This window comes from Mustela lutreola, chromosome 2 (assembly GCF_030435805.1).
Source record: "Mustela lutreola isolate mMusLut2 chromosome 2, mMusLut2.pri, whole genome shotgun sequence".
Taxonomy (NCBI): Eukaryota; Metazoa; Chordata; class Mammalia; order Carnivora; family Mustelidae; genus Mustela; species Mustela lutreola.
In genome coordinates, this window is record NC_081291.1 from 107,510,975 (window position 1) to 107,532,885 (window position 21,911).

A 21,911-nucleotide genomic window follows, 5' to 3' on the forward strand; every position below is an offset into this window, starting at 1 on the left:
AGAAAATATATCATTATACTAAAATTCTTTTTCAGAAGTGAAAGGCATTATGTAAGTCACCAATCCTGAGAAACAAAAGAAATGATCAGATCTTGCTGCCTACATTTTAAGTTAAGTGATATTAGTTCCATTTTTATTTATTTATTTTTTAAAGATTTTATTTATTTATTTGACAGCCAGAGATCACAAGTAGGCAGAGAGAGAGGAAGAGAAGCAGGCTTCCCGCTGAGCTGAGCGCCCGAAACGGGTCTTGATCCCAGGACTCTGGAATCATGACCTGAGCTGAAGGAAAAGGCTTTAACCCACTGAGCCACCCAGGCCCCTCTCAATTCCATTTTCAAATGGTCCTCCCTAAGTAAACATGAAAAGGCCCCTCAAGTTTGTATAGTACCTTTCAGTTTACAAACAACTTCCACTTATGTTTTCTTATATATTCCTTACAGTTAGTTATTATTTTTCCCTGGTTGACACCAGGGAATATAAAATTATAAAATAAAAGTGAGGCCCAGAGATGTGACTTGCCCGAGGTCACAGAGCTGATAATCAATGTCTTCTGGTTCCACGTTCATTGCTTTTCAAATTACAGATGATTCATTTACTAGTTCTTGACATATAACCATAATGAGTGAGTGTAGTCAAGAGATGTTTCTAAGACTTATTTTTCAAGCGAGAAAGAGGTGGGGAAAGTGGCTGAAAGCTGTGATTTAATAGGAAGCCATTTTTTGACTGATACATAGTACAGAAATACAAACAGTATTTCCCTTTGCCCCTGGAATTGTGTGATAACCTTCACTGAGCTGCTATATGTGGCGTCAAGCATGCTGGGCTCTGGGGCCAGCCTGTTGGAGGCCACCAACTTTGGCTTTATAGAACAAGTTACATGATCTGAACAAATTAATCTTTCTTTGTTTCTGTTGCTTCACCCATAAGACAAATAATAATAGCTTCCAGCTCACCGGGTTATCGTGAAAATTAGATGAGATCATGTGAGTGCTCAGCACATGCTCACTGCCTTCTACATATGGGCTCTTATTGCTAGTGTTGAGGACTAGATAATACTGTTCCTCTATTTTATCCCAAGGAGGAGGGGACATGGAAGAGGCTGGGGCAGAAAAGTTCAGAGTGAAAATAGCCTTTTTGGCTGCTGACTATTTAAAAAAATATACTTAAAAGGCTTCTCTAATAGACTATCACTGGTTTTCAGAAACTTGATTAGGATATGGCCTAGTGTAGCTTATTTTGTATTTGCTCTATCTTCGGTTTGTTGAGTTCTTGAATCTGTGGGGTTATCGTTTTCATCAAATTTGAAATACACTTGGCCATTATATCTTCAGTGATGTTCTCCCTTCCCTTCTGGGGCTCTAATTACAAGTATATTAAACAGCTTGATATTGCCTGATAGATCACTGAGATTTGGTTTGATTATTTTTTTCCCAGTCTTTTTTTCTCTCTGTGCTTCAGCTTGGGAAGTTTGTTGGGAAGTTGGGAACTTTTTAAGTTCACTGACCCTTTATTTTGCCATGTCTGATCTGCTATCAATCATGGGAAATTATAATCATTTCATTTCAGATATCGTACTTTTCAACTCTAAAAAGTTCCATTTGGTCCTTTATTGTATCTTCCATTTCTCTTCTTATGACATTAATTTTCTATCAAATCTTTGGGCATATTTATGTTCTCTATTTTAAGGTCCTTGTCTGTTAATTCAATCCTCTGTCATTTATGGTTCCATCTCTCTTTACTGTTTTTTGTCCTTGTTATAGATTGTACTTTCTGGTTTCTTCACATGTCAGGTGGATGCCTGCTCAGGAATGGGCTGACTCCCTGGAATCTGAACAAAGAGAGAAAGAAGGAGTAGAAGAAGTAAGGAGGAGCAAGCAAGCTTCTGTCAAAGAAAGGTCAAGAACAAGAAGATTCTGAGCAGAAGCACCAGCAATAACATCTTTCATCTGTTTGGCACTTCAAGGTTCACAATGCACCTTCACCTTCATTACCTTGCATAACTCTTTCCTGGAAACTGGGACAGATATTATTATCACTAGTTTACAAGTGAGAAAACTGAGCTCAGACATATTTAAGTGACTTGGCCAGACTCACATATGCTCAGAAGTCTAAGAGCCATTGTTAACATTCCTATTCACCTATGACATCTTCCATTCAGGTGTTTAGAAAAAAGCTTAGAATATTTTCCTCAAGAAATTTTGAGGCACACACAAACCTGATAGACTCCCAGGTTCTTGAACCTGCCTCCATTCCTTTGGTAAATTATGTATGAAGACTAAAGGATATTTGCTATCACCACTAATATCTTAGCTTCTCTCAGAGCCTGAAAGACATTGTGTAGTAGATTAGGAGGATTCTAGTGCTTTTCTCATAAACATGTTGGCATCTATTAGCAAGGAGTCCACAGATGTCTTATGATGATCCTGGGACATCCACCTCATCTTTGGCCATTAATTAGCCTTGTGTCATTGGTATACTGCAGCCCTCGTTCTAACTTTGGATGGTCTAGTCTAAGAATTATTGAGTGATTTATACCTAGTGTAGTACAGATTGCACTAGGACTCATTTTTTTTTCTCTCTTTTCAAGTAACTATACCAGTAAATCCGTATTTACATCAATAGTTTTAAAACTTTTTATTTTTGTCAGAGGAATACCTTTTTTAAAAAATAGAATCTTATGTGGAGCCCACCTACATAACACAGATAAAAGTGGAACTGATCTAGTTGAACAGTGGGGACAGGAGTGTGGAGCTTCGAGGGTGTCAGTTATTTGGCAATCCCCTATCTTTCACATGGTAAACTCGAAGCCCTTATCTTGAGCCCTGGGAGAAACTCTGGTCTGTATAATAAAATTAAAACATCTGTTTACCCTTCCTCTTATCCAAACAATATTTACTGAGCCCCACTCTGTGTGAGATCCTGTGTTAGACCTTGAAGTGGGGTGGGGGTGGGGGGCAGTGGTAACAGAGAGTGGGGAGAATACAAAGATGGGACACACCTCAAGTAGTTCACAATTTAGGAGCAAGAAGTCCACGAAGGACTACACTATAGGGTAGAAAGCCTAAATGCCACCATAGAGGTTCAGATCAAGGACCTTTGGAAGCATTCTCCTGACTTGAGGGCAGTAGCTAAAGTTTGTAGAATACAACAATAATGCCACGGAGGGGTCTTGGTCCTGGTGAAACATACAGGAAAAATTTCAAGGCATGGTAGTTATCTCTGAGAGGAGAGATTATGGCCAGTTTCTAACTGTCATAATGCTTTGTAAAAAATACTTCTCAGGTTTCTACGCATTGTACGTATCACTTTTAGCATTCAGAGAAAACCTTAAGAAAAATAAAAGACCGTGTTACAAATTACATGAAATGATTTATCTCTACTTTTTATTTTATTTTTTTTAAGATTTTATTTATTTATTTGACAGAGAGATCACAAGTAGGCAGAGAGGCAGGCAGAGAGAGAGGGAAGCAGGCTCCCTGCTGAGCAGAGAGCCCAATGCCAAGACCCTGAGATCATGACCCGAGCCAAAGGCAGAGGCTTTAACCCACTGAGCCACCCAGGTGCCCCTATCTCTACTTTTTAAATGACATTCTCCTTTAACGTTAAAGAAAAACAGCAGGTGAAATAGTATCTTGAAGTTTCCATGTATTCTTTTATTTTGGGTAAGCTTGAAAGGAGTAGCAGATAGGAAATGTGACTGACCGTGGTAAGTGCCTGTTTAGACACTTCCGATGGCTTCTTTGCTGGGCTTTCTGAGCGCTCCATCTCCAGCCTCAGCCCTTGCTTAAGGCAACCCAAACTGCATTCCACCCCTGGGCTCCTCCTGTAGACTCTACACTCCAGGCACACAGGCTGATGTTCCTTAAGCAAGTTCTGTCCCTACTCACTCCACACCATCACTCATTGCTCCCTCTGCCAGAACACACCTTCTTTCTCTCACCTTGTTAAAATCTTACTCACTCTTCCAAGCCCAGCTCACCTGCAGCCTCCTCTAAGAAACCTTCGATAGATCTCTGCACTGCTTACAACCTTCACTTTCAACCCAACAGAATGTTCTCTTTCTATTGTCACCGGTGTTGTTTATTTCTCCGCTGCTGAATTTGTCACAGTTGGCTTTGCAATGTGTCAGTGTGCATCCCTGTTGCTAGTCTAGAACTAAGGGCTCTCAGAGGGCATGGATGCTGCCCTATTCATTGCTTTCCCAACAGTCTCTGGCAGATTTTCTGGCACCTGGCAGGTGCTTGATAAATACTGCAGAGAATGAAGAGAGAGAAGCCTGAGGAGCTGAGGCCAAATACAACAAGAAGAATTTTGAGACTAAAACAAAAAAGGGGATCAAGAAAGCAGGTGTGGAAGGCAGGGGGAAAAAAACTTTTATACAGGTGTCTCCTCCTCAAGGAAGGCATCTTCTTGAGTTCACCTGGTTCCAAGATCTGCTGCCACCTCCTTCCCTCAGCTTCCATGATGCTACTTCTCTTTACTTCACAAAGTAGGGGTCAGAATTGGTTAGGGCTATGTTGCATTAAAGTATCAGAAGCTTAGAAGCTGGATGGCTCCGTTGGTTGGGCATCTGACTCTTATTTTTTTTTAAGTTCTTATTTATTTATTTGACACAGAGAGAGAGAGAGAGAGAGAGAAGGCACACAAGTGGGGGAAGGGGGGCAAGAGAGAGAGAAGCAGGCTCTCTGCTGAGCAGGGAGCCCGAAGCAGGGCTTGATCCTAGAACCTTGGGATCATAACCTGAGCCCAAGGTAGATGCTTAACTGACTGAGCTACACAGGAACCCCTGGGCATCCAACTCTTCATTTTGGCTCAGGTCATGATCTCCTGGGTGATGGGATCTAGCACCACATCGGGCTCTGTGCTCAGTGGGGAGTCTGCTTGAGATTCTCCTTCCCTCTCCTTCTGCCCCTTTCCCCACACTCCCTCATGTGCTCTCTCTCAAAACAAATAAATAAATCTTCAAAAAAATAAAGTAACAGAAGTTTAATATGCTGATAAAAATATAAAATAAAAACAGGATGGGAGAACTTTTATTGGAGGGATACTTGGGAGATTCATAAAACTTAAGAAAACAAACACTCCAATATAAATAGGGCAAATATTTGATTAGACCCTTCACTAAAGAAGACATGTAGATGACAAATAAGCACAAGAAAAGATGCTCAACCTCAATAATCGTGAAGAAAATAGAAATTAAAACCACAGTGAAATACCATAATTACTAGGATGTCTGCAGCTAAAAAGACGGCCTAAGCCAAGTGTTGGTAAAGATATAGAATAATCTGAACTCTTATTTACTTTCAGGGGAAAGTAAAAATGATACAGTGACTGTGGGGAAAATGGCTTGGCGGTTTCTTAAAATATTAAATACACATCTACCACATAGCCCACCCATCCTGTTCCTCAGCATTTACCCTAGAGAAATGAAAGTGCGTTCACACACAGACTTTGCACGTCAGTGTTCACAACAGCCTTACTTGTAATAGTCCCAAACCACAAACCACCCAAATGGTCCTCAGCAGAAGAATGGATAAATAAATTGAAGTATATCCATAGAGTGGATTATTATTTGGCAATAAAAAGGAATTAATTATTGCTAGAGGCAGCAATATGGAGGAACAGCAAAATAAATTATCTTAAATGAGAGAAGCCAGACACCCCCCATCCTCTCAAAGAACATGATGTCATTTATATAAAATTCTAGAAAATGCAAACTAATCATCATGACAGAAAGCAGATCGGTGGTTGCTTTGGGATGGGTTGGCAGGGGAAGGAGGCAAGTACCGGCAGGAGCAAGGGATTATGAAGACCCACGAGAAAGCTTTTGCTGGGTAAAGTTTATTGTCTTTATTGTGATGGTGTTTATGTCAAAACATAAAATTGTACACTTTCAATCTTGCAGTTTATTATACGTCAGTGATACCTTGATGAAGCTGTTTTTCAAAAGCTAACAAACAGACCATTTCTCTTAAAACTAAACATGCACTTCCCATACCCAGAAATTGTACTCCTGGGCATTTCTCCCAGAAAAATGAAAACTGATGTTTACACAAAAATCTCTTCATGAGTGTTCACAGCAGCTTTATTCATATTAGCAAAAAACTGGAAACAACACAAATGTCCTTAAAGGATGAGTGGCTAAATGAACTCTAGGCATTTATACCACGGCGAACTACTCAGCAATAAACAAGAATGAATTCTTCACATGTGCAACAACTTGGAAGGATCTTAAGGGTACTATGCTTAGTGATAAAAGGCAATCTCAAAAGGCTATATACGTATGATTCCATTTATAATCATACTCAAGTGACAAAAGTGTAGCGATGGAGAGCACATTAGAGGTTGTCAGGGGCCAGGGGAGGGTTAGGGAACTGTGAATCTAAAAAGGTAGCGCAAGGGAGTTCCTTAGTGGTGATCAAGAGTTTTGTATCCTGATTGTTGCAGTGGTTACACAATGTGGGGTCAAATTGCATAGTACCATGCACACACACACACACACTCACACACACACAAATGAGTTCATGTAAAAACTGATGCCAACTGAATGAGGGCTGTCGTCTACTTCACAGTATCGTACTCATATCAGTTTCCCAGTTTTGTTATAGTATCGCAGTCCTGTAAGATGTCATCATGGGGGAAGCTGGGCTCAAGGGATCTTATGGGCTATTTTTGGAATTTTCTGTGATCTGTAATGATTTCAAAATAAAAATCTCAGAGATTTAAAAAAGCAACAACAAAAAACTTTTCTGGAGAATTCAGGTTGGGCTGGTGAAGTTAAAGCTCCTGAAGACACATTTCTCCTCCAGAGTTCTTCCTAAACACCTTTAATTAGTCAGTCTGAGATGAAGAACAAACAAATTCATATTCCCACCCGTATTAAACAAAGGCAAGACCCACAAACATTGATCAAGTCTATGAACATGTAGTCTTGACTGGTCTTATTTCTTAAGGCAAAAGGCACCAGAATGCAATTTTTACAGAGGTCAGGGACACTGTCTTTACAATTCTATCACCTAGGATAAGGCCTGGTTCATAAGAGGAGCTCAGAAAAGCCTTTGGAAGGAGAGCAGATAGGGAGGGAGGGAAACAGAAGGGTAAAGACAGGGAAGAAACCTCTGATTGACTTCAGACAGTGTCTTCTCTTTCGTGTCAGTGTAGAAAGGTTGGGTTTAGTTAATGACAGATCTGGGTACAGAACCAGTTCCTTGTAATGGAGGGAATAGAGGCAAGGAAGGAGAAGGTCCTCTGTGTAAACAAACATCTGCACCCTTAGACAATGAGAATCCTAATTGCTGCTGGACTTCCCTTCTCCCACGGGCAAAAGTGCCCCACTGAGGCTGCATGTGTGGAGACTAGAGCCAGGCTGGGAATGGGAGGGCCTAAGAGACTCACTGAAGCCGTCTGAAGCAGAAGATTTTAAGGACAAATATGAGCTGAGGTCTTGCCAAAGAGCCCAGCTTCAGCCAAAGATGAGCAGATGCCAAACCCATTTCAGAAGTCCAGCGTGGAACCCAAGGGGAGCCTACAACTAGAAATTAGAGGGGACTGGACTGGTATGATCAAAGACAATTGTGGAGCATCTACATAGTTGGGGAGGTGCTCCTTGCCCTCCTCTGTCCACGTGCCCACCTGATGGCTGACTTAGAAATACAGTCAGAGCTGACTACTTCGTACTTTGTAAAAGAGTTACAAGAATGTGAAACTTTCGAGACTATCTTGGACTCCTCAAAGTGTTGATAAAATAGTTAATATTTATTCAGATTCTTAGGGCTTCTTTCCTCAACACCATTTTGAAGATTATGTAATTCAGCTTTGGTAGGTTGACTAGGTTCAGCGTAAGTAACATAACCATCTTGTTCTTGGTCATACCTCCTTCTACCCCAGGACTCCAAGGCTTTGTGTTTTGAATAGTGTCAGTCTGGGATGCCTGGGTGGCTCGGTCAGTTGAGTGGCTGGCTTCTTATTTTGGCTCAGGTCATGATCTTGGGGTCCTGGGATCAAGTCCCACACTGGACTCCCAGCTCAGTGGAGTCTGCTTGAAGATTCTCTCTCCTTCTTCCTCTAGCCCCTCCACTCACACTTGCGCTCTCTCTCTCAAATAAATAAAATAAATCTTTTTTAAAAAATTAGTGTCAACCTTTTCCCACCTCATTATTTAGTAACACGGCCTCCCTCTATGCTTATGTGACTTAAAGTTACACATTTTTTCTTAAAGTCCTTTACACCTTGGCATAGCTGCTCAAGTTTACAAGCTTCAAAATTTAGATTTAGCAGAAATACAAGTATCTGGTTTTTCTAAGAAATACATTGAACATAAAACTGTGAGGCTACATTTTCCAGCATGATAGCCCCTTTCTCATCTATCTTCTTAACCTTTCACATCATTTCCTAAAGCCATTTCATCTTCCTTCTAAAATGCCAACCTAAAAATAAGTAATCACACTGAAAAGGATCCAGATGGAAACAGAAAAACATGGACACACTCATTTGGTACGTGAAACATTTTCTATATTTGTCAGTAGACTGAAGTTTATGTCTCATCTTCATTTCTGCCTCATTGCAGAGGAGCATTAGAGATTAACAGAAATGTTTGGACTCACGGGAACAAAATCCATTCCACATGGTTTTATTACTTCAGGCAACAATAGTTGATTGTGGCATTTAAGCTTAAGAAAATGGTCTGGAAATAGACGTAACTAATTTATACTTTTTATTCAATCAACTAAGACTTCGGATTATTGTATGCATTCTTAAGAAGCATTTGTATGTTTGTTTATTTCAATCAGCTGGGAAAAGAAGCCTGCATCAACCTCAGAACTTGGCAAGTCCCCTCATTTTTCTTGGTGTAGGAGTATGGAAGACTTTCTAAAGCAGCTTCCTAAACATTGACAAGCTGCCCTTTACACTCATGAAAAGCAGATGAATGCATGTAGAGTCAGAAATGCAAAGGGTGCCTGGGTGGCTCAGCCTTTAAGCGTCTGCCTTTGGCTCAGGTCATGATCCCAGGATCCTGGGATTGAACACCTCATCAGGCTCCCTCTCAGCAGAAGCCTGCTTCTCCCTCTCTCACTCCCCCTGCTTGTGTTCACTCTCTCGCTGTGTCTCTCCCTGTCAAATAAATAAATAAAATCTTTTAAAAAAAAAAAAGGAAAGAAAGAAAGAAAGAAATGCAAAATACCAGACTCCTTCATAGACTTTTATCTTAAAAATTATCATTTTAATTAACTTTTAGGAAGAAAGAAGAACATTACTCTCTCTCTCTCTCATATTGGGGGACAGGGAGGACTTAGTGAGTAATTTTTTCCCAAAGGAATCATCTGGTGTCAGTACTCATTTACCTAAAATACCTTTCTCTTCCTTATTTACAGTCTTGTTCAATGGCAACTGGCATTCAGAATGAGAAATGTGAGACACCTTAAGATATTGAATCATTGAAGAAAAAAAATATCCTACTTATTATCAAAACAAGAAATCTTTCTACACTGTATTGGAACAAATACCAAAATAAAACACTGAAACCAATTTGTTCACTGGATAACTATCTTTCAGTGAGGAGAGGTCTCATTCCCTAGGCAGTGTGACAAATCTTTTTGAGAATGTATTCAAGAGTTATACACTTTAGGACTAAGTTAACAATTTAAGCCATGGAGATCCACAAATTATTCCCCCCAAAATCTGAAAAAAAAAAAAAATCAGCCTCTAAATTATGTGGCTTTAGAAATGCCCCGAGAGTGAGACTTAAACCTGTTACCAGTAGGTTTAATTCTACATGAGTTATTGGCCATAAATTATTATTAGGCTCCAAAAATGTTCCTACATTTCAAAGTGCAGGTACTCCAAGGCAATCAAAGTGGTAGGAACGTTATCCTGAAAAAGATGCTGAGCCTTAATACCAAGAAAGCATACCTTCAAATACCTTGATGGTAACAAAAGTAGAGTCACTTGGTCCTCCATATTTACACGTCCAAATTCCACCACGGGGTACTGCCCAGACACAGCCCAGACCCCAAGGCAGGGTGCGGAGTCTCTCTCTCTCTCAAACTCTGAGGACCATGAATGTGCTGGCTTGGGACTCCGGGTTAGCTGTCCATTCCCAAAGAACAGGGAATTGCTCTTTGCCTTATGACACGTACCATATTCTATTCTGCAATGAGAAAATTTATCTACAGGCTTCATCTCCCTTACTAGATTGTGAACTTTTGGGAGTGTGAGGACTACGTCTGTGTCATCTTCTTTGAAACGACACAAGTGAGAAAACTCAGTGTAAGTTACAAAATGCTTTCACCTAAGTTTCTGTTCTTGTAAAATTCTTTGTCTCTGTTAGTGCCTTACACACATCATAGGTGCCCGGTAAAGATTTGTTGATGGACAGAATAAACGAATGAACATCTTAAATGATTTCCTCTGATCACCAGAATTCCACGTGGTATCCAGTAGAGAGAAGCCCAGCAAACAGAAGGTCAGCTCTCTAAAGGGCATTTGTTGGAATGGAGCCTGGCAGGCTGACCTGCCGTCTTCAGTTTACTGCTCATCAAACACCAACGCCGCGGCCGATTCTACCATTTCACGCTATCGGATTTGGTTGCACCCCGTGGCATCCTGGCAAGCTGTCCAGGAAAGTGTCCTCAGGGAAATGTGGATGTCTGACCCCATGCTTAAAACGTATTTCAGGACTGGTGAGCGCAGAGGTTGCCAAAAACTACCCCCGCCATTGGCCATTTGGATGTGCAAACAGCCAGCATTAACACAAGTCTCCTCCCCCAGGAAGCAAGGGGAACTAAAAACAACTGAACCCAAGTGAGCATCTAATTAGAAGACACCAAACTGGGCATTTTGCTCTGTTGCTCTCTCTATGCCGAATGCACAGCTCTAAATACATAAAGTGTTCTGCCTTCAAAATGCTTCAAAATTTTGCAAGGCTTGCTGAACCATTTTGTCACGTGAGATCTGTCCCAGAACAGAGATGCTACCTTTAGGGGAAAAGCACAACCTGTTTTAGGAGCGTATGTGGAAAAACTCTAAATAAATCACTTTCTCTTTAGGGAACACTTCTCCTGTTTTAAAAGGCAGAAAGGAAAAAACGAGGGAGGAAAAACAATGATATTTCAGAATGGTCATTTTCTGTATTGAATTGGTAATCCCGAGATCCACAGGTCACCTGTTCACAGCCAATCCTTCCTTCTTAGCTGATCACAGGTCAAGTCAGAAGCCCTCAGATTCTATGACGCATTCGCAATGTTTCACTGAGAACATTTCCCAACTGCTGTATTTTTTTCCACAGAGTCTCACTATTTCACTATAAAAATCTAAAAGAACAGGCCCCTTGTTCTCAGGCAAGAAAACACAGAAGCTTCATTTGTTTATTATTTTTAGCCACGACGCATTTTGTGTGCTCTATAGCTTCTTGGGTAATTGTTTAATTGTGAATATATTGGCATGTGACTTGAGGTCAGCTGTTTGTTCCCTGAATGGTACAGTCAGTCAATCCATAACACTGACAAGGAGAAATTTATTAAAGTTCAAACTTCAAATTCTAGGCTGTCAACAGATAATCTCCCTCTCTTCAAATCCTCTACGTCTCTCATGAAAAAATTTCCAAACTATCTAATTGTCCTCGAGTATAGTTTCTAAAGCAACTTCCTTCTTCTTCATTGTTGTAAAAAAGGCAGATTGGCAAACAGGAAAAAAAGTTACTTCCAATTCTCCTATCCAAAGGTAATCCCAGCTAAGATTTGGGTGCCCAGTCTTCTCAGCTGGTTGAAACAATTTTTTGAACAACCACCGAAATGAAGTCAAAGTGAGTTTCCCAAGGGCTTCATGTGTGGGCATGTTCTTCAAAAATCACTTTTTCCAAAAGCCAAAACCACATAAAGTAAGGTTTTTTCTTTCATTTAAATGTTTCCAGTTTGCCACCAGTGTACAGCTCAGGTGGGCCATCAGTCTCTGGGGAAATAGGGTTTTTTTAAAGAAAAAATGCTGATTTCTGCTATTCCACACCTCATTTCAAGAATGCCAGAACTGATTACATTTCACCCATTTCCTGCTCCTCCCAGATGCACCCGTGCCCTGCTTTGGCGCTTCTGAAATACCTACTATGGGATCCCTTCATCTGGTTCTTTTGCTTCCAATTTGGCCTCTGAGGGGTGAGAGGAGGATCAACGGGGTGAGATTGACAGTAAATACAACATGATATTAATGGTGGTCAACACAGGGCAATTGGAACACAGCTGTTGGTTGTATTAGTTTCTGTATCCTTACAGATTTTTTTTAAAGTTCTAAATATTAACAAATCTAAGCCAAACAAAAGGTATGGTTTTTGTGTTCCAAGAACTCAGGATCTGACATAATATGCAAACTATTACAGGACATGCAAGCCTAGCAAACAGGTCATTGCCTTAGAGAGCTTTCTAACAAAGGTTAGTACAAGTGCTAGACTCTAGTAGCTAGGAGAACACAGAGTGGGGATCACCGCTTCCCTCCCCAACCAGGTCTTCTTAGAGAATATAGGAAGGCTTCTGCCAAGAGACAAATACTGACTTGAGGCTGGGAGGGTGAATAGCTTTCTGTGGCTTCAAGTGAAAGTAAGTGCATTGCAGAAAGAGCCATGGCATATATGAAATCCGACTCTGAGATCATACAAGTGCATGGGGAGGGGACTGTGTCTTCACTATGGCTGGGGTTGTTCTTGTGTCAGTGGATAAACTTGGAGAAGTGGGAATTCACCAGAGGTTAAGAGGCCAATAGGACAAGCTACCCAGTGGTTGACATGAAACCAATAAACCAATGAAGGGCATATAATGCAACTTTTGTGTTAGCAATGTCCTTCAGTGGACGGTGTGAAAGATAGATGGTAGGGAGGAGGAAGGGAGGCAGAGAGACCAATTGGGAGGTTACTGCGGTGATCTAGGTGAGTGATGATGATGGTTTATGATAGGGCAATGGCAGAGAGGGAGTAGGGGACAGTCAGGGAAACTTTAGAAGATAGAATCCATCGTGCATGGAGACAAATTATGGATGTGGCAGGGGGAAAGGGCAGACTCGAGAGGGACTGCTGGGTTTCAGACTTGGCAGTGGGTTGGAGATTATTCTAAATGCACTAAGATAGGAGCAGAAATAGAGAAGAACAGATGAGTAAAATTTGCAACATGTTGAGTTTGCAACAGGTTGGAGTTGCCCAAGAGGCCACGAAGAATAGGGATTGGAGTGGGTGCAGCAAGCGTGCTCTCTAGCCTGGAAGCAGACGCATGGATATAACAAGACCACTGCTGAGGCCATGACTGTGCTGAAGGTATGTTGGGAAGAGTGAGGGAGAGAGAACAGAGGTGGGAGATCAACATGTAAAAGATCAAGGGGTGATCTAGAGAGAAGGCAAAAGACCAGGAGAGAGCGATGTCAGTCAATGTTGCATTTGTTAAAGAAGGAAATCATTTCAACAAGGAACAGCTGCTAGGTAAGAGTGGGCAGACAAGTACTATACGACACGGTGTTGCCAGATACAATGCAGAGTGCCCAGTGAAATTTGAATTTTAGATAGGAATGAACTTTTTTAGTATAAGTATGTCCCCTATTTTTGTTTGCTAAATATGACAATCCTAGCAAGATAAAGACTAAAAGTGCCTATGAACGTGGTAGTTAAAGCAGGTAGTTAAAGCAGGGAGCAGAAGCAGGAAGGAACTGAGAGTCACTGCAGGTGAACCAGACCCTTTCTCTTGTGCATCAGAAACTCCATAAATGGTTGCCAAGTTAAATCCCGAGACAGTTTCTCCAAGCCTGTAGTAAAGAACTGGAATATCTCACTTTTGCCTCTATCGAAAAATTATAACCCCAAATAGTTGGGGCACATATAGTTCCTATTTGTCAGAACAATCTGGAAAATCGTCTCAGTTCTGTGTTTCTATTCACCAGTGAAGGCCCATCTGAGAGGCGGATGTCCTTTCTGCCCATCTGGTAATACACAGCAGCCCCAGGGGCCAGCAATCTCTTGAATGCCTCCTGGTTGTCAAGACAATGCAGCTTTCCAGGTGAAAAAAACAGATTGTGAGTCTGGCTGAGGGGATAACAAAATAAAACAAGGTGTGCTCCAAACCTGCAGAGTCAGTTTCTCAAGAGGGTTTCTAGGCCAGTGGGCAACTTCAAAGTCCTTCAGCTTGGTCTGATGTTTGCTGCTCCCCAGGGCCAGCAGACTGCCTTTCTTCCTTTGCATAGCTAAGTGAAATCCACTTACCCTGCTGGAGGAATTCACCAACCACAAAACTAACCCATTAAGAGGCTGTTCAAGCCTGCCCTAAGTGATCCAAAGCAGGCAAGCAAATCCACAGGTGCTTTCAAAGACAGGTCTTCTAGCATTTCTGCTCCCTGATACTCGTGAGCCAACACCGGAGTGGAGTGCAGGTCCCAGGACTTATCTGGAGGGACAGGGCCTGAAGATGCTTTCTGTTGGTGGACAAAGTAAGAGAAAGCTGGTTTAATGGGAAATCTTGGATTTCTTTTTACCATTTAATTTTTTAAATTTAAATTCAATTAATTAACATGTAGTGTATTATTAGTTTCAGAGGTAGAGGTCAGTGACTCATCAGTCTTGTATAACACCCAGTGCTCATTACATCATGTGCCCTCCTTAATGCCATCATCTAGTGACCCCATCCCCTCCCCACCTTCCTCCAGCAACCCTCAGTTTGTTTCCAATGATTAAGGGTCTTTTACGGTTTGTCTCCCTCTCCGATTTCGTCTTGTTTTATTTTCCCCTCCCTTCCCCTATGCTCCTGTTTTGTTTCTTAAATTCCACACACAAGTGAAATTATATGATAATTGTCTTTCTCTGATTGACCGATTTTACTTGGGAAAGCTTGGATTTGGGGGTTTGAGTAGACCTGGGTTCAAATGCCAGATCTACCTTACTCCAGTTTTGTAGTGTTAGGCTCCATAGCATGGTGGGTTAAAAGCAAGGCTTTAGAATTGGACACACTGGATTAAATTCCTAGAGCTACAAGTGAAATGCAGAAAATGTTTTTCAAAATGCCTTCCTTACATATTCTTCTTGCAGTCATTGTGTCATTACGGCTCTAAGAGAGAAAAAAAAGATGAATGGTACCTCAGGAAGGAGGAGAACAGGAGAGAATCCAGGGATGGTTCCAGTCAAACAGTGGGAGGGACAGGAAGGCCTTTCACCAAGGGGAGGAGTGAGAAGTGAAGAGGGAGGGGAAGGAGAGGGGAAAAGGGTGAGAGGGGGGCATTAGAGGCAGTCAGTGTCATCAAAGGGGATTCCAGAGCTGTAGTCTGTCCCCCTTCCTGCTCAAGAGACTCTGAGGAGTCGACCTTTAGAGGACCCTGCACTGAGCGACCTTTAGAGGACCCTGCACTGAGCGAGGAACCTGCACTGACCCGGAGTGGCTCATGGAACAGAGAGCAGGCCTGAGGCGGAGCCTACCCCTAAGCTTGGTGCTCTCCAGCTGGGCCTGAAACTCCTGCCGGCCTCCAGTGGGGAACGCAGTACCCAGAGAGCTGAGGCCCATCTGCCTGCCATGGACCTCTGTGGCCAGGGGGAAGTGACTCAAAGCAGAGATGGTGAAGAGGACCGCCTGCACCTTCAGGGACAGGCTGAGACCCAGGTGTGTTGTCCTAGTGAGAGCTGGGCTGCCACCAGCCAGCAGCAGGAAGGAGAGAGGGAGGGGACATCACGCCCAACCAGGCCAAGATAACCACTGCAGGCTTCCGCAGCAGGGATTTCAGGGGCCAGTGTGAACGTGGTGGGGGCTTCTCCATTTTGACAGTGAGAACCCAGAGAAGAGAGCAGAGACTAGCCTTCCTGGGAGGGGGAGGGGAAATAGCCTGGTAAGGAAAGTTAGAGCCTGGAATTACTAGAATACTTGTTCAATAGCAACAAAAAAACTAGAAAACAAAAAGAAAAACAACAACAACAACAACAACAACAAAATCTTCCTGAGAGCTGTGACTTGTCTAGTTTGTTTTTGTTTTGTTTTGTTTTTCCCCCTGTTCCTCAGTGGCTTTTGGGTCTGTAGAGGACAAAATGATCAGTAATGGGCCAGTGGTGGGGAGAGAAGGATCCCACCAATATGCATACTTGAGGCACAGTGTATGAATTTACACCGGCACCTGCAGGGAAACTTTGTAGGCTTGGACTATCTACTTAACTTCTTTGAGCCTCAGTTTCTGCATCTGGAAAATGCGGATCACAGTAAATCATAAGGGATGTTGTGTGTATTAAATGAAATGATGCACATGAAAGTGTAGGGAACAGCGCCCAACACATAGTTGTGCCCATGAAAGGCCCCATAACATTATTACTTCGCTTCCATGAGCTTCATTGTCTATCCCTGTGAACTGGGGAATGCAATTTCCATCTCACACCATAGGTATGAAAATTGTGTTAATTTTTATTTCCCTTCTGTTCCTTTTTCTGGAGAGCTACAGCTTATCTTAATCTTCTACCTCAAATAAATACATCTCTATTCACTTACCTAATCGAGAATGTGTTCTTGAGTATTTGCTCTGTGTCAGTCACTGCCCTGAGGATTCCCCCGATTACGCATGTACAATGTGTATCCTTCACAGGCTGCTGGTGGTAAGGGAGGGGACAATATTCTTACTTCTTCCTAGTAGAAAGGAAAAATGCTAAGTGAGACAGCCAAAGCACTGTGGTGACCCGGAAGAGATGGGGTGAGCTCCAGTGGAAGTCAGGGAATGCCTCCTGTGTAACATGACATTTGACCTGAACCTTGAAGAATAAGAGACACTTAGGGAGGTAGAGATTGGGAAGGGTGGTCTAGACTGAGAATTATGAAAACAATACCATGTGGGGGGTGTGTTTTGAGATTGGATAGATGAGTGGTTCTGTGTGACCAGATCAGGTAAGACAGGAAGTTGTAGCATAGTAATAAGATGGAGAGCTGGATACAGGCTTGATATGATGGATCCATGAAGCTACCAAGCTAACAGTCATCAACTTTTCACTTTCTCATAATATTTTGTGAAGGGAAGGAGGAGAAACCAAAATGAATTGTGCTCCAGATACAGGTGAGTCACAGCACTGAGACCATTTGTCTATATATAATACTTATAACCCTCATGGTCATGCTGGAAGGTAGGTATACACAGAGGAAGAGACTGAAGTTCAGAGAGGCTAAAAAACTAACACGAGGCCACACAGCTGGACAGTAATCTACTGAGAGTCAAATCTAGATTTGCTGATCCAAAACTAGTGTGATAATACAGGGCCTTTATGGTTCCCTGTTCTACTTGTTACCTTGTGAAAGCACCACTTCTTTCTAGCCCCCGTGTTGAAGGAAGTTCTGTTACCAACGAATTAGCAGGAAGGGTGGGCTGGAAGCTGTCTGAGAAATTGAGACCCAGTGGGGAGATAATTTTGGTTCCAGGGTCCAGGGTCTTAGAAAACCACCAGAAGGAGATGGGTCTTCTCCACCTTCAAATGGCCCCATGGATGTTCTAGAAATCTTGAGGCATTCAAGGAGAATAGTGTCCAGGATTGAGATCCATCTTAAGAAGGTAATAGGAGCCTAAAAGTAGGAAACCTCAGGATACTTTCATCTTCTGTACATTTATGCTCCATTTAAGTCCTAGGTGAAAAGTCAGGATATATGATAGGCTCACTTTTATATGTGATAGAATTTAGGAGAGAGAAGACTCAGAAATGCCTGCTTTTTTAGCTGGAACCAATACAGTATGACCCAAGACATTTTTGGTTTCGTACCATAAAGCTGGAGAATGAGAAACGAGATCTGACCTCATGAGCCTTGGGGAAATGGCTGAGGCTCAGAGAGGCACGTTGACTTACTCTGGGTCTCACAGAAGCAGAGTCAAGATGAGAACACAAGTACCAAGGTCCCAGTTTTATTACCACACTGCTCAAAGAAGAATAAACTCACTTAATTGGAGGACTAAAAACAGTTTATGCTCTTGATGGCCTGTGATTGGGTTTACAAGAATCACAGTTTTTTCAACTAGAGGAGATGGTAAATATCGTCTAGTCCAATTAATTTATTTTATAGATGAGAACACTGAAGCTCAGAATAAGAAATTGACTTGCCTAAGGTCACAACAGTTTTGGTGGTGGGGCCTGGTTTAGGTCACAGATCCATTGCCCGTGCTTGGTATTCTTTCCACGATGGTTTAATACTGTGTCCCCTGGATTACAACTCCCTCCACTCTGGTATCCCCACCCCCACATACTCATATAGGGAGAGTCAAGAGCTAATCAGTTACTTCCTTACCCTTAAGACAGGCATACCTTTCCAATTTTATGAAAGAGATAAAAATATGTTCTTTCAAATCAATCAGGGAAAGCAGTTCTCCAGACATCTGGCACTTTCCTGCTTTGAGTCCCTATATTTTCAGCGCGAGTCTCAGAAAGTCAAAACAGAGTCAGCTCCCAAACTCCATCTTATTTTTCATGAAGCCTCCCAAATTCTAAGCAGATTTCCTGCCCTACACTGTCAATGACAAGAATCTCCTCCTCTCTGGTCAAAGTCCTGCCCCTACTTTCCCTCCCCCCCCCCCAAGAAATATGCATGGCGCAGTGGCCATCTCCTGCCTGGGCAGCCAGCAAGCCACCCAGGCTGTTCTGTCCTCTGGAACAAAAGGCTAGGAGCCCACCTTCCTCCCAGCCTCCTTGTTTTAAGAGGGGGCCCTGATGTGTTCCCATTAACCCAGGTGGAGACTGTTTGCCATCACTTCCTGCAATGAGGGATTTCACGGAGCCCAGAGAAGGAAACCCGGACTCCCCCCCCTTGGGGATTAGCGTCCCCCCTCCCCACCCTGTTCGCACAGGATCCCTTTTTTCTAGGTCTGATATGACTTTCCTCCCCATAGCGGGCCGGTAAGGATCCATTTGTGTTCCTGGCCTGCATTCCAGCAGAGTCCCCAGAGCACTGGGGCTGGAAATGATTTGTGTAGGGCACTCGGCCAGCTTCGCTTTTAATCACTCACATACTCACAGACACAGGGAGTCTCGCCCTGCTCACCCGAGGAATGGAAGGGACCTCCCTCGCTTTGACAGGGTCTTACTAAGTGGTGGGGTAAACAGGGATTCTAGTCTCCAGGAAAGATGTTGTAAAGAGCCTCCTTTTCCGGGGTTAATTGTGGAAATCGATGTCTCGTGGAGCCCCTCCCCCTCCCCCCAACTGCCTGCGAAGCAGACGTGGTTCCAGCAACTATTCACCCTGCAGCCTTCCTGAGCACCACTCCGACTGGGGGAAGAGGCTAGGATGGAGCGGAGCCTGGGAAAATGGGTAGGATTTGCTCAGGACATTTGGGCTAGGAGGTGACAAAAGACAAGGCCCCAGGGAAAGAGTCACCTGGGGGTGGGATAAAGGAGAGAATCAGGGAGCAGCTGGAGGGGAACAGAGGTGCTTGCTGGGGAGGAGGAAGTGATGAATAGCCAGGGTCCCAACAGAAAACAGAGAGCACACCCGGAATGGGATACTTTGAGGACGGTTTGTTTGCAAAGGTATGAGCCTAAAGGAACCTCAAACAGTAGTGCAATAAGGAGCCAAAAAGGCGTTAAAAGCTCTGGGCACAGAGACAGTGACCAGAATAGAGGAGAATCATGCAGGGCAGCTACCGAAGAAGGAACTGAGCTCTTCAGTCAAGAACACATCCTGCTTGAGGCGGCCTTGAGTGGAAGATCCAGGCCGAGGCAGATTTAAGCAAAGCAGGTGACATTTAAGCTACGGGGACCCCACATTTGCACAGACCCCTTCTCAGGCCTAAGGAAGAGTCCTAGTGATTTGTTCATATGTCACATATTTTTGTAAATGGAGGGGTAAATTTTGCAAAAGTAGGATATTCTCTATCCCAGTTTCCCTCCACCACATACTTCATGTGCTGGGTGGCTTGGAGTGCTTGTGGGCATTTTTAGGGTCTGGTCAGGGAGAAGATGAGTTTGGGCTTGGTCGGATATAATGTGGTCGCCCACCGTCACTTGTGTATGTATTTAATTCATTGTTAGTGGTCCTCATGTAGAAATGGCTTCCAGGATCTCCCACTCCTCTGAGGTCATGACTTGAAGGTACAAAGAGGTCACATTGTAATGTATATGTGTCCCTTGGGGCCCAGCGTGGCTATATGTGGGTAGCAAGGAGAACACTGGTTTGTCATGTGAGGAATGGGAGGCCACAGCTCAGTCATATGACACCAGATTAGGAAGCCTGGAATGCCAACCCAGCTTGAATTTTACACATGGAAAAGTGAGATCTGAGTGACATGAAGACAAAAGTATTTACTGAAGGAGTCTTCACTCTGGGGTTGTAAAACACCTGTCATTTACCACTTACCTGTAGCCCATGTGAAGCAAAGTCCTGCATCCCCGTAGAGGCGGGAAGAGCAGTCTGCTCCCGTTCTTCTCTTCTGTGGATCGGGATGGTCTGTGCCCCCACACAAGCTACAGGGGAGACCAGTGAACAACGGGTAACCCCAGGGTTGGGGCCCCTAATCAGAAGCCACAGTAACACCTCTCATTTAACAGCCCTTTCATCCTGAATGCCAAGCTTATGTCCCCTCTTCTTCCACGCTGTGATCGAGTCCTTCTTGTCCCTGCCTCTCTCGGTCCCAGTTGCCGCTCTACCCACACAAAATCAGATGGGCCTCCTGCCTCGGAGAGGACGAGCCCAAGTTTGAGGTGGAGAGGTCAGAACTGAATTCCCCTCTAAGCGCCTCTATGACCTTTCTGGGTCATTGAAATCCTGGCATCATTTCCTGGATCTTTTCTGTTCTGCTGAGATTCCAAGAGATTCCAGAATGACTCCCTTTTCCTCATCCCACACCAGTGCTCTCCTGGACTGATCTCTCCAATGCTTTGTCCTCCACCAGGAAACGAGGACTTCTAAATCTGCTATCTCCGGCCAGTGGGCCTTGCCGAGATCCTCTTGTCCAACCTCCTCTTTTAGCTGATACCCCTCTCTTTGAGTGTCCCCAAATACTTCCCACACAATACGTTCAAAACCAAGCTCACTAAGTTCCAGAAATTCTTCCTTTGTGCTTCTTCCTTACTCTCTGTCACTCCCTTACTGGGCTCTGAGTGCTCTAGTCCAGCCCATTGTAAACACCTATTGTAATCCACACGCAACGGTGTCATAGTGAGTTTCCTACAACAGATCATGCACTCCTCTCCTGAGAAACCTTCTGTGGTTCTGGATGCTTTGTAAATTGCACCCAAAGCTCTCAGCCTGGTCACATTTATTTGATAATGAAGAGTGCATGTGACATTGTAGTTGTTTGTAATACCTCATCAGCCCCATATCCCTTGCTCCAGACAATGTCTTCCCCTCCCCTCAACAGGCAGTGAAACTCACCAGCACTCAGGAAGTGTTAGCTAAATGAACACTTTGGCCCTGGGTTCTCTTTCTAGCTTTATCACCCTCTGCTCCCCCTATTCCCCCCACTGCCCTCAGGCTACTCAAACTCCAGTGCTCACTGCTCTCCCACCTCTCCTGCTCAAATTCTCTCCTCATTGCCCTTGTGCATGTAGGTTTCCCACTGGGGATCTTTCCTAACCTGGCAGCCACTCCTTCCCAACCACTGTTAGGTGCCTTTGGGGCACTCCTACACACACACACACACACACACACACACACACACACTCTGCTTTCACCATGAAGAACTTCCTGCTTCCTTCTCCTCCTCTCTTCTCTCCCCTGGAGCTAATCTCCTCCCAGAACTCCTTCTGTATGCCCCCCTCTGGCTTGGATCATATTTTGCTGACATATTTCACATACTGGTTTACAAGCCTCATCTCCTCTACCACAGAGAGAATGCCTCCGGGACTCAGCTGCACATGAGTCATTTTTTTCTCCCCAGCAGCCCCCGGCCCATAGTAGGCATTTATGAATGGATTAATGGTTGCGTCTGCCCTTCAAAGCATGAAGGTATTT

At 43.4% G+C, this 21,911-nt stretch overlaps 1 long non-coding RNA gene across 1 annotated transcript; it reads right to left on the reverse strand.

Moving 5' to 3' along the window:
- Positions 1-11,021: 11,021 nt before the first annotated feature.
- LOC131824692 (uncharacterized) lies at positions 11,022-21,017 on the reverse strand. Its single transcript, XR_009350932.1, has 3 exons — positions 20,316-21,017; positions 16,485-16,619; positions 11,022-14,439 (listed from the first exon to the last, which is right to left on the reverse strand). It is a non-coding gene; the product is annotated as an uncharacterized LOC131824692 (long non-coding RNA).
- Between the last annotated feature and the right edge of the window lie 894 nt (positions 21,018-21,911).